Below are 10,464 nucleotides of genomic sequence, written 5' to 3'. Positions count from 1 at the left end.
CTGCATGGTATTGGTACAGTGACAGGCAGGAGGATCAATGGAACAGGATTGAAGATCCAGAAATGAACCCACACACCTATGGCCACTTGATCCTCGACAAAGAGGCTGAAAACATCCAATGGAAAAAAGATAGCCTTTTCAACAAATGATGCTGGTTCAACTGGAGGGCAGCATGCAGAAGAATGTGAATTGATCCATCCTTGTCTCCTTGTACTAAGCTCAAATTCAAATGGATCAAGGACCTCCACATAAAGCCAGACACTCTGAAGCTAATAGAAAAGAAACTGGGGAAGACCCTTGAGGACATCGGTACAGAGAGAAAGTTTCTGAACAGAACACCAATAGCGTATGCTCTAAGAGCAAGAATTGACAAATGGGACCTCATAAGGTTACAGAGTTTCTGTAAGGCAAAGGACACCATCAAGAGGACAGATCGGCAACCAACAAATTGGGAAAAGATCTTCACCAATCCTACATCAGATAGAGGGCTAATATCCAATATATATAAAGAACTCAAGAAGTTAGACTCCAGAAAACTGAACAACCCTATTAAAAAATGGGGTACAGAGTTAAACAAAGAATTCTCACCTGAAGAACTTCGGATGGCGGAGAAGCATCTTAAAAAATGCTCAACTTCATTAGTAATTAGGGAAATGCAAATCAAAACAACCCTAAGATTTCATCTTACACCAGTCAGAATGGCTAAGATTAAAAATTCAGGAGACAGCAGGTGTTGGAGAGGGTGTGGAGAAAGGGGAACACTTCTCCACTGCTGGTGGGGTTGCAAATTGGTACAACCACTCTGGAAATCAGTCTGGCGGTTCCTCCGAAAACTGGGTACCTCACTTCCAGAAGATCCTGCTATACCACTCCTGGGCATATACCCAGAGGATTCCCCACCATGTAATAAGGATACATGCTCTACTATGTTCATAGCAGCCCTATTTATAATTGCCAGATGCTGGAAAGAACCCAGGTATCCCTCAACAGAAGAGTGGATGCAAAAAAATGTGGTATATCTAGAATTTAAACAAAGAATATAGAAAATAAAAATATTTAAAAAAAATAAATGGGATTTCTAAATATTTAGTTACTAATGGAGAAGTTTGATCTATGAATATCAGGCCATTGTTGTACCCATTGTTGTGAGATGCCAAGTGAGGAGACCAGATCCTGTAGAAATTTTTAAGTTACTGTTTGATGATTTCAGTTCATGTCATAATTGCTTCTAAACATCTTAAAAATGTTTATAAAGGTTATCAATTATTCATATCCTTCCATGGCAGGCTGCACCTGAGTAAAGGCAGTTTCCTTGAGTTCTCATTAATGTTGAGTTCTCTTTCTGACCTCTGCATGGGTAAGGGCTTTCTGTTTTGGATTGACTGTAGCACAAACCTGGCATTTGACTGAGACATCACATGTCAGCTTGTCCAGTCTATGTTAGTCATACCATATGTTGTTCTGAGCAAAAAGGAATGTTTTGTAGACCCTTGATGTGTAGTTTTGTGGAAATTTATCTGCAGAGGTGACAGATCAGGCAATATTGCAATCTTTTCCCCCTAGGATGCAGGTTTCGGATTCTTTTGAAGCATTAGGTAATAATTGTTTAAAAGGAATCCAGGGATCATGGTATATCTCATGTTGTGTACTCCTTGAAGCCCCTTGATCACTGTACATTTCCCCATTATCTGTGGCTCTGAGAACACATACATTTTCAGGACTTTTTCTTGGAATTTCACTGTGGCCTCCAGAAATGTTATGGGGCATCTACTAGAGAAGAATACTTGTACACAGATTTAAGCCAAGAGAAATTTTTTATTGATCATGCAGAGACACTATTCTAGATATTCTGAATCCCGGTGTAGTGCTTAGCCATTTTGGATGTAGTATTTTAAGCAGAAATTCCATATTCTAGATAGACATACTTCAGTTAACAAGAACAGTTAGCCAGTAGCAGAACTACTGAATACTAAAATTAAGATTAGTAAATTTATAGACTTTCCCAGAAATAAGAACTTTGAGAGATTAGGTATTTGTTTTTATATTGGCAATTGGTGGTCCTACATGTTGAATTTTATGTCATTGTTACTTATATCATGGAGGCAGTTGTGCTAAGGTCTGGACTCCTTTACAATACAGTAGTCATCAAAATACTAAATACATTTGTCCCATTTATACAACCCCCAAATCTCAACAATTTTAACATGTTTCAAGGCTCAGAATGTGTCTTCTGAATCTCAAAACACCATTAAATGTGAATACTAGTAAATTTAAAATTTTTAAATATTACCAATTTAAATTTAAATATTTAATAATTTAATACCAAATAATTTAATACCAAAAAATTAAATATTACCAATAAACTATCATACAAAATAACCATTACAATTCCAAAAGTGGAAAGAGGAGCTAACCTATGATAACCAAAATAACCCTCAACAACCAAACAGGGAAAACACCTAACCAATGGGCTCTATGTCTATACCTGGAGCACTTTAGTGGCATTCTGAGAAATTCACGGGGCTTAGAGGTTCCAGGACTCTACTTCTAATACTTGTACCAAATATGGCAACTATTAAGGTGGCTTCACACTTTAGCCACAGGATTCTTAGGTACATATCTCATTGTATTGGCATCTCCATTGTTCTAGAGTCTCCACTGTAACTTGGGCTTTATCTTCACAGCTTCCTACAAAGACCTCCCAGTGCTACATTCAATAAAGCAATGCAATCTTGACTCTCATGCTTGACGTCATTGATGTTCATGAACTTTGTATATTCTTCCTGTGCCCAAACTCTGACATTTCACATGCACATAAATTAAGCATTGAATGGGTGATATATTTGGTTTATTCTACCATCTTAAGATATAACTTGGCCTCATCTGCCATAGATAAAGTGGCTTCTGGGTGGCTTATTAATGGAACCTGGGGAAATGGAATCTGGAAAAATACTCTCTAAGAAGCTGTTTGGACCAGGGCATCTCTTACTTGCATTCTTAGTCCTATCCCATTTTTAAAATAAATATGAATGCTTATAAAATGTAACCATTGTGAAATAAGAATTGGTTTTCAAGATACTTTTTCTATTGTATCAGTGCAACTTTTATAAGTTCCAGTTACTTTTGCTTATTTTTTAAACAACTACAGATTCTTTCCGTGCACTTAGTTCTCTACCATTTTACTCATGTTCTCTCTCTCTCTCTCTCTCTCTCTCTCTCTCTCTCTCTCTCTCTCTCTCTCTCTCTCTCTCAAAATTTGCTTCCCCATTAATAACCTCAGTAGACAGGATATTAATAATCATGATCATCCTTAATTTTATACTGTATTGATTTTTTTCTCCAACAACTTCATCCATTTCTTTCAGCTTAGCCCCACTCAAGCCAGATTCTCCTTCAGTAAACAAAACATTTTGCTGATAAAATTGCCACATCAAATGTCTGTGTTTCCTTCTAAAACATCCTGCAATAGGCATCTACTTTTCATATTCTCTTTATGTACTCCTGGGCTTTTCAACTCGCACCAGACTGGCCCATTAAGCTCTAATTACAGCATGCTAGACCTTTTCTGGTTCAAAATTGCAATCTCTCCCACATTCCTCCCACAAACCACTTCCAATATTCCAACAATTAATACCAAAATAGATCTGCAAAGCATAAAATGGAGGGGCGGAAAAGATGTGATTCAATTTTACTTCAAATTTAACCAAATAATAAAGTAAACAATGCTTTCTACATCTTAAAAATGAAACAAGACAAATTCAGAACTTACCCTATGAAGAAAGAGCTGGAAAAATAAAATATATTCTCACCATCTCCTTAAGGGTTTCAGACACAAAATGTTATACTGGTTTTATTGTAACTTCTAATCTTTATGTTTAAATGGGGTCGTTAGTTTCAAAGATATTTTACTTCCCTGTATCCAACATTGAAAGAACTAGCTACAAAACATCTATTATTCATACCTCTGAAAATTTTATGGCTATGGAGGTACAGTGTTGTGAAATATTTTGTATTTTTAAATTATTTGAGTGTGATTACTAATTTACATTTTAACATAATTTTTAATAAATCTACAAAAATTAAGAAAAGGAACTGAAGGCTTATTATGTTTCTGTAAACTCATGAAACTGAAAGGTGATATTTGAATTTGAAAGTAGATATTGAAGAAAGCATGCTGCTATCAGTTTTTATGTTGTTTAGATGTTCAAAGTCTTTCAACTTTGTTTCAATTTTCAAACTTTACATTTTTTCTTTTTTTAAATAGTATAGTTATCATTGTGTTTATTTTTGATCTCTCATAAATTACTATATCATCTTGAAGAGAAGAGAAAATGAGAGATTGAATATCTGCTTTGTTTGAGTAGTGGAAACTACAGATGATTTTAGTTGCATATATTTCATGTAGTGTTTCATTTTCTCCATCAACATCTCCACACTTTCAGGTGACTCAGGTGGCACACTGTCTGGTCCTTCATTCTGTGTCTAACACTGAATTTTAATTGGGTCAATTCTTACCAGTTCTATGGAAACCATTACCTATCTAAATTACACCTGGGTATTTTGTCCCAATTAAGGCCTATGTTCTATGAGTCTTTGTACTCAGGAGGATGCCAGTGACTTAGATAAAAGACAAGACTAATTATTTTTTAAAAGGCAAGTTTGATATTTTGCTATAATGAAGACTTGTACAATCCATTATAGATAGGAATATTTGGCCAAAGACCTCTAAGATTTTCATTTGGAAAAGTGATCAGCCCAGAACTTCATTCTCATTTCTGAGTGAAGAACACCTGGGTAAGTGTACTGAGACCATGGTTGTTACCTGACCATCCCCTCTTATTTATTGGGGAGTTCCACAGCAACCCCTTGCTTCTGTTTGAAAGGTTTAAGAAGAAAAAGGAATTCCATCAAGTATGGATCATTTAGATAAAAATTCATATTTTTCACCTGAGATACAACCAGTAATTTCCTTAACAGAATGTGTGAAGACAAAGTCTATTACTTTAAGAGAAAAGCAATTTTAGAAAAATCTTGCTATATTATGGAAAATTCATTTTATGTGTAACAGAAATGGGAATATTACATGGTCATTACAGGTCATTACATGGAACATTACAGGGTCAAACATAAATTACAACAGCTGATCATTGTCTTTTTGTGCCACTTGATAAACACTTCATAGATACAAATTTCTTTTATAATTCCATAATTACAAAATCTGTACAAATTAATGTAAATAAATTTCAATTGTTTATACCTTAAATTTATATCACATTAGACAATATTAATATATTTATATATGATGTACACATAAATTAGATACATATTGCCTTGTATATAAATTATGTAAAACTTGTTTCTCAACATTTTAAAAGATTTGTTTTAGTTTTTGGAATTATAATAAAAGTATGTTCTTTCTGAATTCCCCATCCTACCTCCAAAACATCCCATATACCCTCCTTTCTGTCATTCAATTTCATGATCTCTTTTTTCATTAATAGATGTTAAACACACACACACACACACACACACACACACACACACACACTCCTATGCATGGATGTGTACATATCTCCTTCATGCAGTGCCCTTATTGCCCATAAAAGAATGTTTTATGGAGTTTTGAATAGTGGGAGGATCCATGTGCAATCTGGAATCTGAACCCACTACCTTTGCATGACTAGCTAATGTCCCTAACTACTGAGCTAGCTGTCTAGTTCCTCTCCCAATGACAATGAAGATGTTTTTCTTTGGCATGGGACTGAATCATAAAGCCTTTCTTCAGTGTATTTTAATATTCTATTTTACTGGAACTGTATGTTTAATATAAGGAAATCATATAGTTTCTTTTTTAAAGAGATAAATGAGGCTTAATGTATGAAGTATACAAAACCAGTTTTATAGATACTGATAAAGAGAATTTTCTTTCTTATTAACCTCATATTTTAAAATTCCATTTCAACTATACATGACTTTTAGCAACAACTCAAGATAGTTTTTAACAATTTAAAATAAATGTAATAAAATGTGAGCTAATATCCACTTCTCAGTGACTGCATTCCATGTGTGTTCTTTTATGATTGGGTTACGTCACTTAGGATTCTATTTTCCAGATCCAAACATTAGCCTAAAAATTTCATGAATTCATTGTTTTTAATAGCTGAGTAGTATTCCATTGTGTAAATATACCACATTTTCTGTATCCATTCCTCCATTGAGGGATATCTGGGTTCTTTCCAGCTTCTGGCTATTATAAATAGGGCTGCTATGAACATAGTGGAGCATGTGTCCTTATTGCATGCCGGGGAATCTTCTGGGTAAATGCCCACGAGTGGTATTGCAGTGTCCTCTGGAAGTGTTCTGCCAAGTTTTCTGAGGAACCTCCAGGCTGATTTCCAGAGTCGTTGTACCAACTTGCATTCCCACCAGCAGTGGAGGAGTGTTCCCCTTTGTCTACATCCTTGCCAACACCTGTTGTCTCCTGAGATTTTAATCTTAGCCATTCTGACTGGTGTAAGGTGAAATCTCAGGGTTGTTTTTATTTGCATTTCCCTAATGACTAATGATGCTGAGCATGTTTTAAGGTGCTTCTTATCCATCCAAAGTTCTTCAGGTGAAAATTCTTTGTTTAGCTCTGTACCCCATTTATAATAGGGATATTTGGCTCTCTGGAGTCTAACTTCTTGAGTTCTTTGTAAATATAGGATATTAGCCATCTGTCAGATGTAGGGTTGGTGAAGATCCTTTCCCAGTTTGTTGGTTGCTGATTTGTCCTCTTGACTGTGTCCTTTGCCTTACTGAATCTTTGTAATTTTATGATGTCCCATTTGTCAATTCTTGATCTTAGAGAATAAGCTATTGGTGTTCTGTTCAGGAACTTTTCCCCTGTGCTCATGTCCTCAAGGGTCTTCCCCAGTTTCTTTTCCATTAGTTTCAGTATGTCTTATTTTATGTGGAAGTCCTTGATCCACTTCGAGTTGAACTTAGTAGAAGGAGATAAGAATGGATCAATTCACATTCTTTTGCATGCTGACCTTCAGTTGAGCCAGCACCTTTTGTTGAAAAGGTTGTTTTTTTTTTTTTTTCATTGGATGGTTTCAGCTCCTTTGTCAAAGATCAAGTGACCATAAGTGTATGGGTTCATTTCTGGGTCTTCAATCCTATTCCATTGATCTACCTGCCTGTCGCTGTACCAATACCATGTAGTTTTTAACACTATAGCAATCCTGGTTTTTTTTTGTTGTTGTTGTTGTTTTGTTTTGTTATTCCAGATGAATTTGAGAATTGCTCTTTCTAACTCTATGAAGAAATGAGTTGGGATTTTTGATAGGGATTGCATTGAATCTGTAGATTGTTTTTGGCAAGATGGACATTTTTACTATTTTAATCGTGCCAATCCACGATCATGGAAGATTTTTCCATATTCAGTTGTCTTCTTTGATTTCCTTCTTCAGAGACCTGAAGTTCTTCTCATACAGATCTTTCACTTGTTTGGTTAGAGTCACACCAAGACACTTTATATTGTTTTGGCTATTGTAAAGGGTGTCATTTCCATAATTTCCTTCTCAGCTTGCTTAACTTTTGGGTATAGGAAGGCTACTGATTTGCTTGAGTTGATTTTATAACCAGCCACTTTGCTGAAGCTGTTTATCAGCTGTAAGAGTTCTCTGATGGATTTTTTTTTTTTTGGTCACTTAAGTATATTGAGTACCCAAGTCACAATTCACATATCAAGTGACTCCCAAGAAGAAGGCAGGAGAGTTCCCTGGTCCTGGAAAGGCTTCATCCAGCATTGTAGGGGAATACCAGGACAGAGAAGTAGGAGGGGTTAGATTAGAGAAGGGGCAGAGGGAAGAGGGCTTATGGAACTTTTGGGGAGGGGGGAACTGGAAAAGAAAATCATTTGGAATGTAAACATAGAATATAGAAAATAAAAAATAAAAAGCAACAAAATGTAAAGAAAATTGATAAAAATCATTTATTTATTTTAATTTTATTATTCATAAACACGAAATGATCAGCTTTAAGAATGACTTAAAACCTATCATCAGATTTATCTAAAAGTTTAAAAATTACATTTATGGATGGAATGATAGTTTATTTCAAATGTGTCTATTTTTGATTATAGAAAGTGTTCGTATATTTTATTACTCTCCGAGAAGTCATTCTTTTCTCTAGGCTTATAAAGAACTAGACATATTTCATTAAAAGTAGATTTTTTTCTGTTTCAATCAGTGTTTCCTTCATAATTTGCTTCTGTACATGATATTGGCATATTTATTCATATATTTTTTTCAAATTTTAAGTTTGAATAAAAAATGTTAACTGCATCTGTATTGTACCAGTCCTAAAAGTATGCATATATCAATATCCATTATTGAAGGAAACATTAAGACCATCAGAATATAATAAATTTATTTACATATTTCTACAGGAATTAACATAGTGCCAGCTTTTAAAAATGCAAATTTAATTTTACCAATTAAGCACTGTAGTATTTGAATTCTGTAAGACTCTCCTCTACCCTTTGATTATGAACCATCAATTCTGTGTTCAGATGACACTGGCTTCCCTACTTAGCTCTCTTGTCCTTGCAAGTGTGCACACTTTCAAAACATTCCAGCTGTCCTATTGTCACTCCAATGTAGTCCCTCAGTTCTTCTGTGATATCCCTCCTTTGCTGAGGCTTTCTTGCCCTGAGACCTTTAGCAACAAACTTTTACTTCTTCTAACTGCCATTGGGCTCAGTGGTAGCTGCTTTACCTTCATTTCCATATCATACATCCACATATTATCAACTATGTTGAAGGTTCCTGTCAAAGAAGAGAGAGGGAAAGCCTTTTCTACCTGTGTCCCTCACATTATTATAGTGTCTGTGTTTTGTTTTTTTCTTGTTCTGCTGCCTATTTGTATCTAAGACCTACAGTAGTAACATTAGAAGTAGTTCAGGAGATGACACTTTCTGTGTTTTATACTGTTGTTCCACCAGTCTTAAATCCTATCATCTATAGTCTTAGAAACAAAAAGATAAAGAAGGCTGTTAAGAAATTAATATTAAGAGTACTTTCATATTTGAATATAAAAGGAATGAGTACTTGTCAGAGTTTTCAAAAGGAAGAGAACTGACAAAATAAAATGAAATATTTATGCACACACACACACACACACACACACAAACACACATACACTCAGCAGATATAGAATCAAACCTACTTGCTCAAACACTGAAGAAGCTCATAAAACCACTAAATTGAAAACAGTAGCACGTATACTCATATATATGTGACTTGTAGAGAGATAACATAGAGACATACACATGGACACACACACTCACACACACATTTGATCAAACAACAAAAAGCTTTGACAAAAAAATGCTAGGTAATGAATCTTTAAGGATACCTGTAAATTTGTTTTCTATTGGTGATCTACTGATGGGCATGCATCCTTCCTTTAAGAATAATTTGTTTGCCCAGTCAGACTCCCTTGGAGGAAACTAGTCTTATACTTAAAAGTGATTATTAATTAGAGATTGTTGCTAAATTAGAGATAGATGCTGTGTCCACTTCTTATTTTAGATGTAGTATGCTTTATGGTGAGAACTGTATAGAACAATGTATGCTATCTCACTCTCTGAGAGTTCATATGTGCAAAGATCAAGGTGATATAGAAGAGGTCATTTTATTTGCATATACTATCATCCATGGCTCTTATACTATATTTTCATCTCTAATAGCACTCTCTGATCTCTTAGAAAAGGTTTTGACAGAAACATGCTGTTTAAACTGATAGTTCCATAATCTGACACATTTTGCATTATATCTAGCTGTAGGTTTATGTATTTGCTCTCATATGCTCCAGGAAGAAGTTTCTGATGATGGCTGAGCAAGGTACACATCTATACATATACATATTTTCATAAGGAGTCATTTCATTGTTAAGCTTTTTGATTTTAATTTAATTTAAAAATTTATAACAGTAGTATTTGGTTTTATCCTATGTATCAGAGCTATCTAGTTGCAGGTTCTAGGTTAGCCAGGGACTGGGGAATATCCATCTCATGAAGATGCCTTATGTCAATTTAGACATTAGTTGTTACTCTCACACATTTTGTGTTGCCGAAAACCTAGAAAACACTTTCATACAAAAGTATTTATGGCTATGTTGGTATTTACATTTCTGCTTAGCCTAAAGATTTAGTAGTTTATCTTACTACATTGTCAAAAACTTTAAATATACTCAAGTATCCAGTATGAAAAAATATTTACAAAATTATAAAATGATTATAGCAGAAACCAGAGAATTTATTAAATTACCTTCATTATAATTCCAGAAGTGAAAATACTAAATATTTGGTAACTGTTCTGAGTTAAAATTATATATATATATATATATATATATATATATAGTTTTATTTGTTTACTACATCTTATAAAGATTTGTTTTACTTTTATTATATGTGTA

General features: G+C 34.4%; 1 pseudogene; it reads left to right on the top strand.

Annotated features, from left to right (window-relative positions):
• The first annotated feature begins 2,565 nt into the window (after positions 1 to 2,565).
• Positions 2,566 to 9,134, top strand: LOC127686859 (olfactory receptor 14C36-like; annotated as a pseudogene).
• Positions 9,135 to 10,464: the final 1,330 nt, after the last annotated feature.

Source organism: Apodemus sylvaticus, chromosome 1, assembly GCF_947179515.1.
Source record: "Apodemus sylvaticus chromosome 1, mApoSyl1.1, whole genome shotgun sequence".
Classification (NCBI taxonomy): domain Eukaryota; kingdom Metazoa; phylum Chordata; class Mammalia; order Rodentia; family Muridae; genus Apodemus; species Apodemus sylvaticus.
The sequence above is the reverse complement of the archived record's forward strand: the minus strand, read 5'-3'. Positions and strand labels throughout refer to the sequence as shown.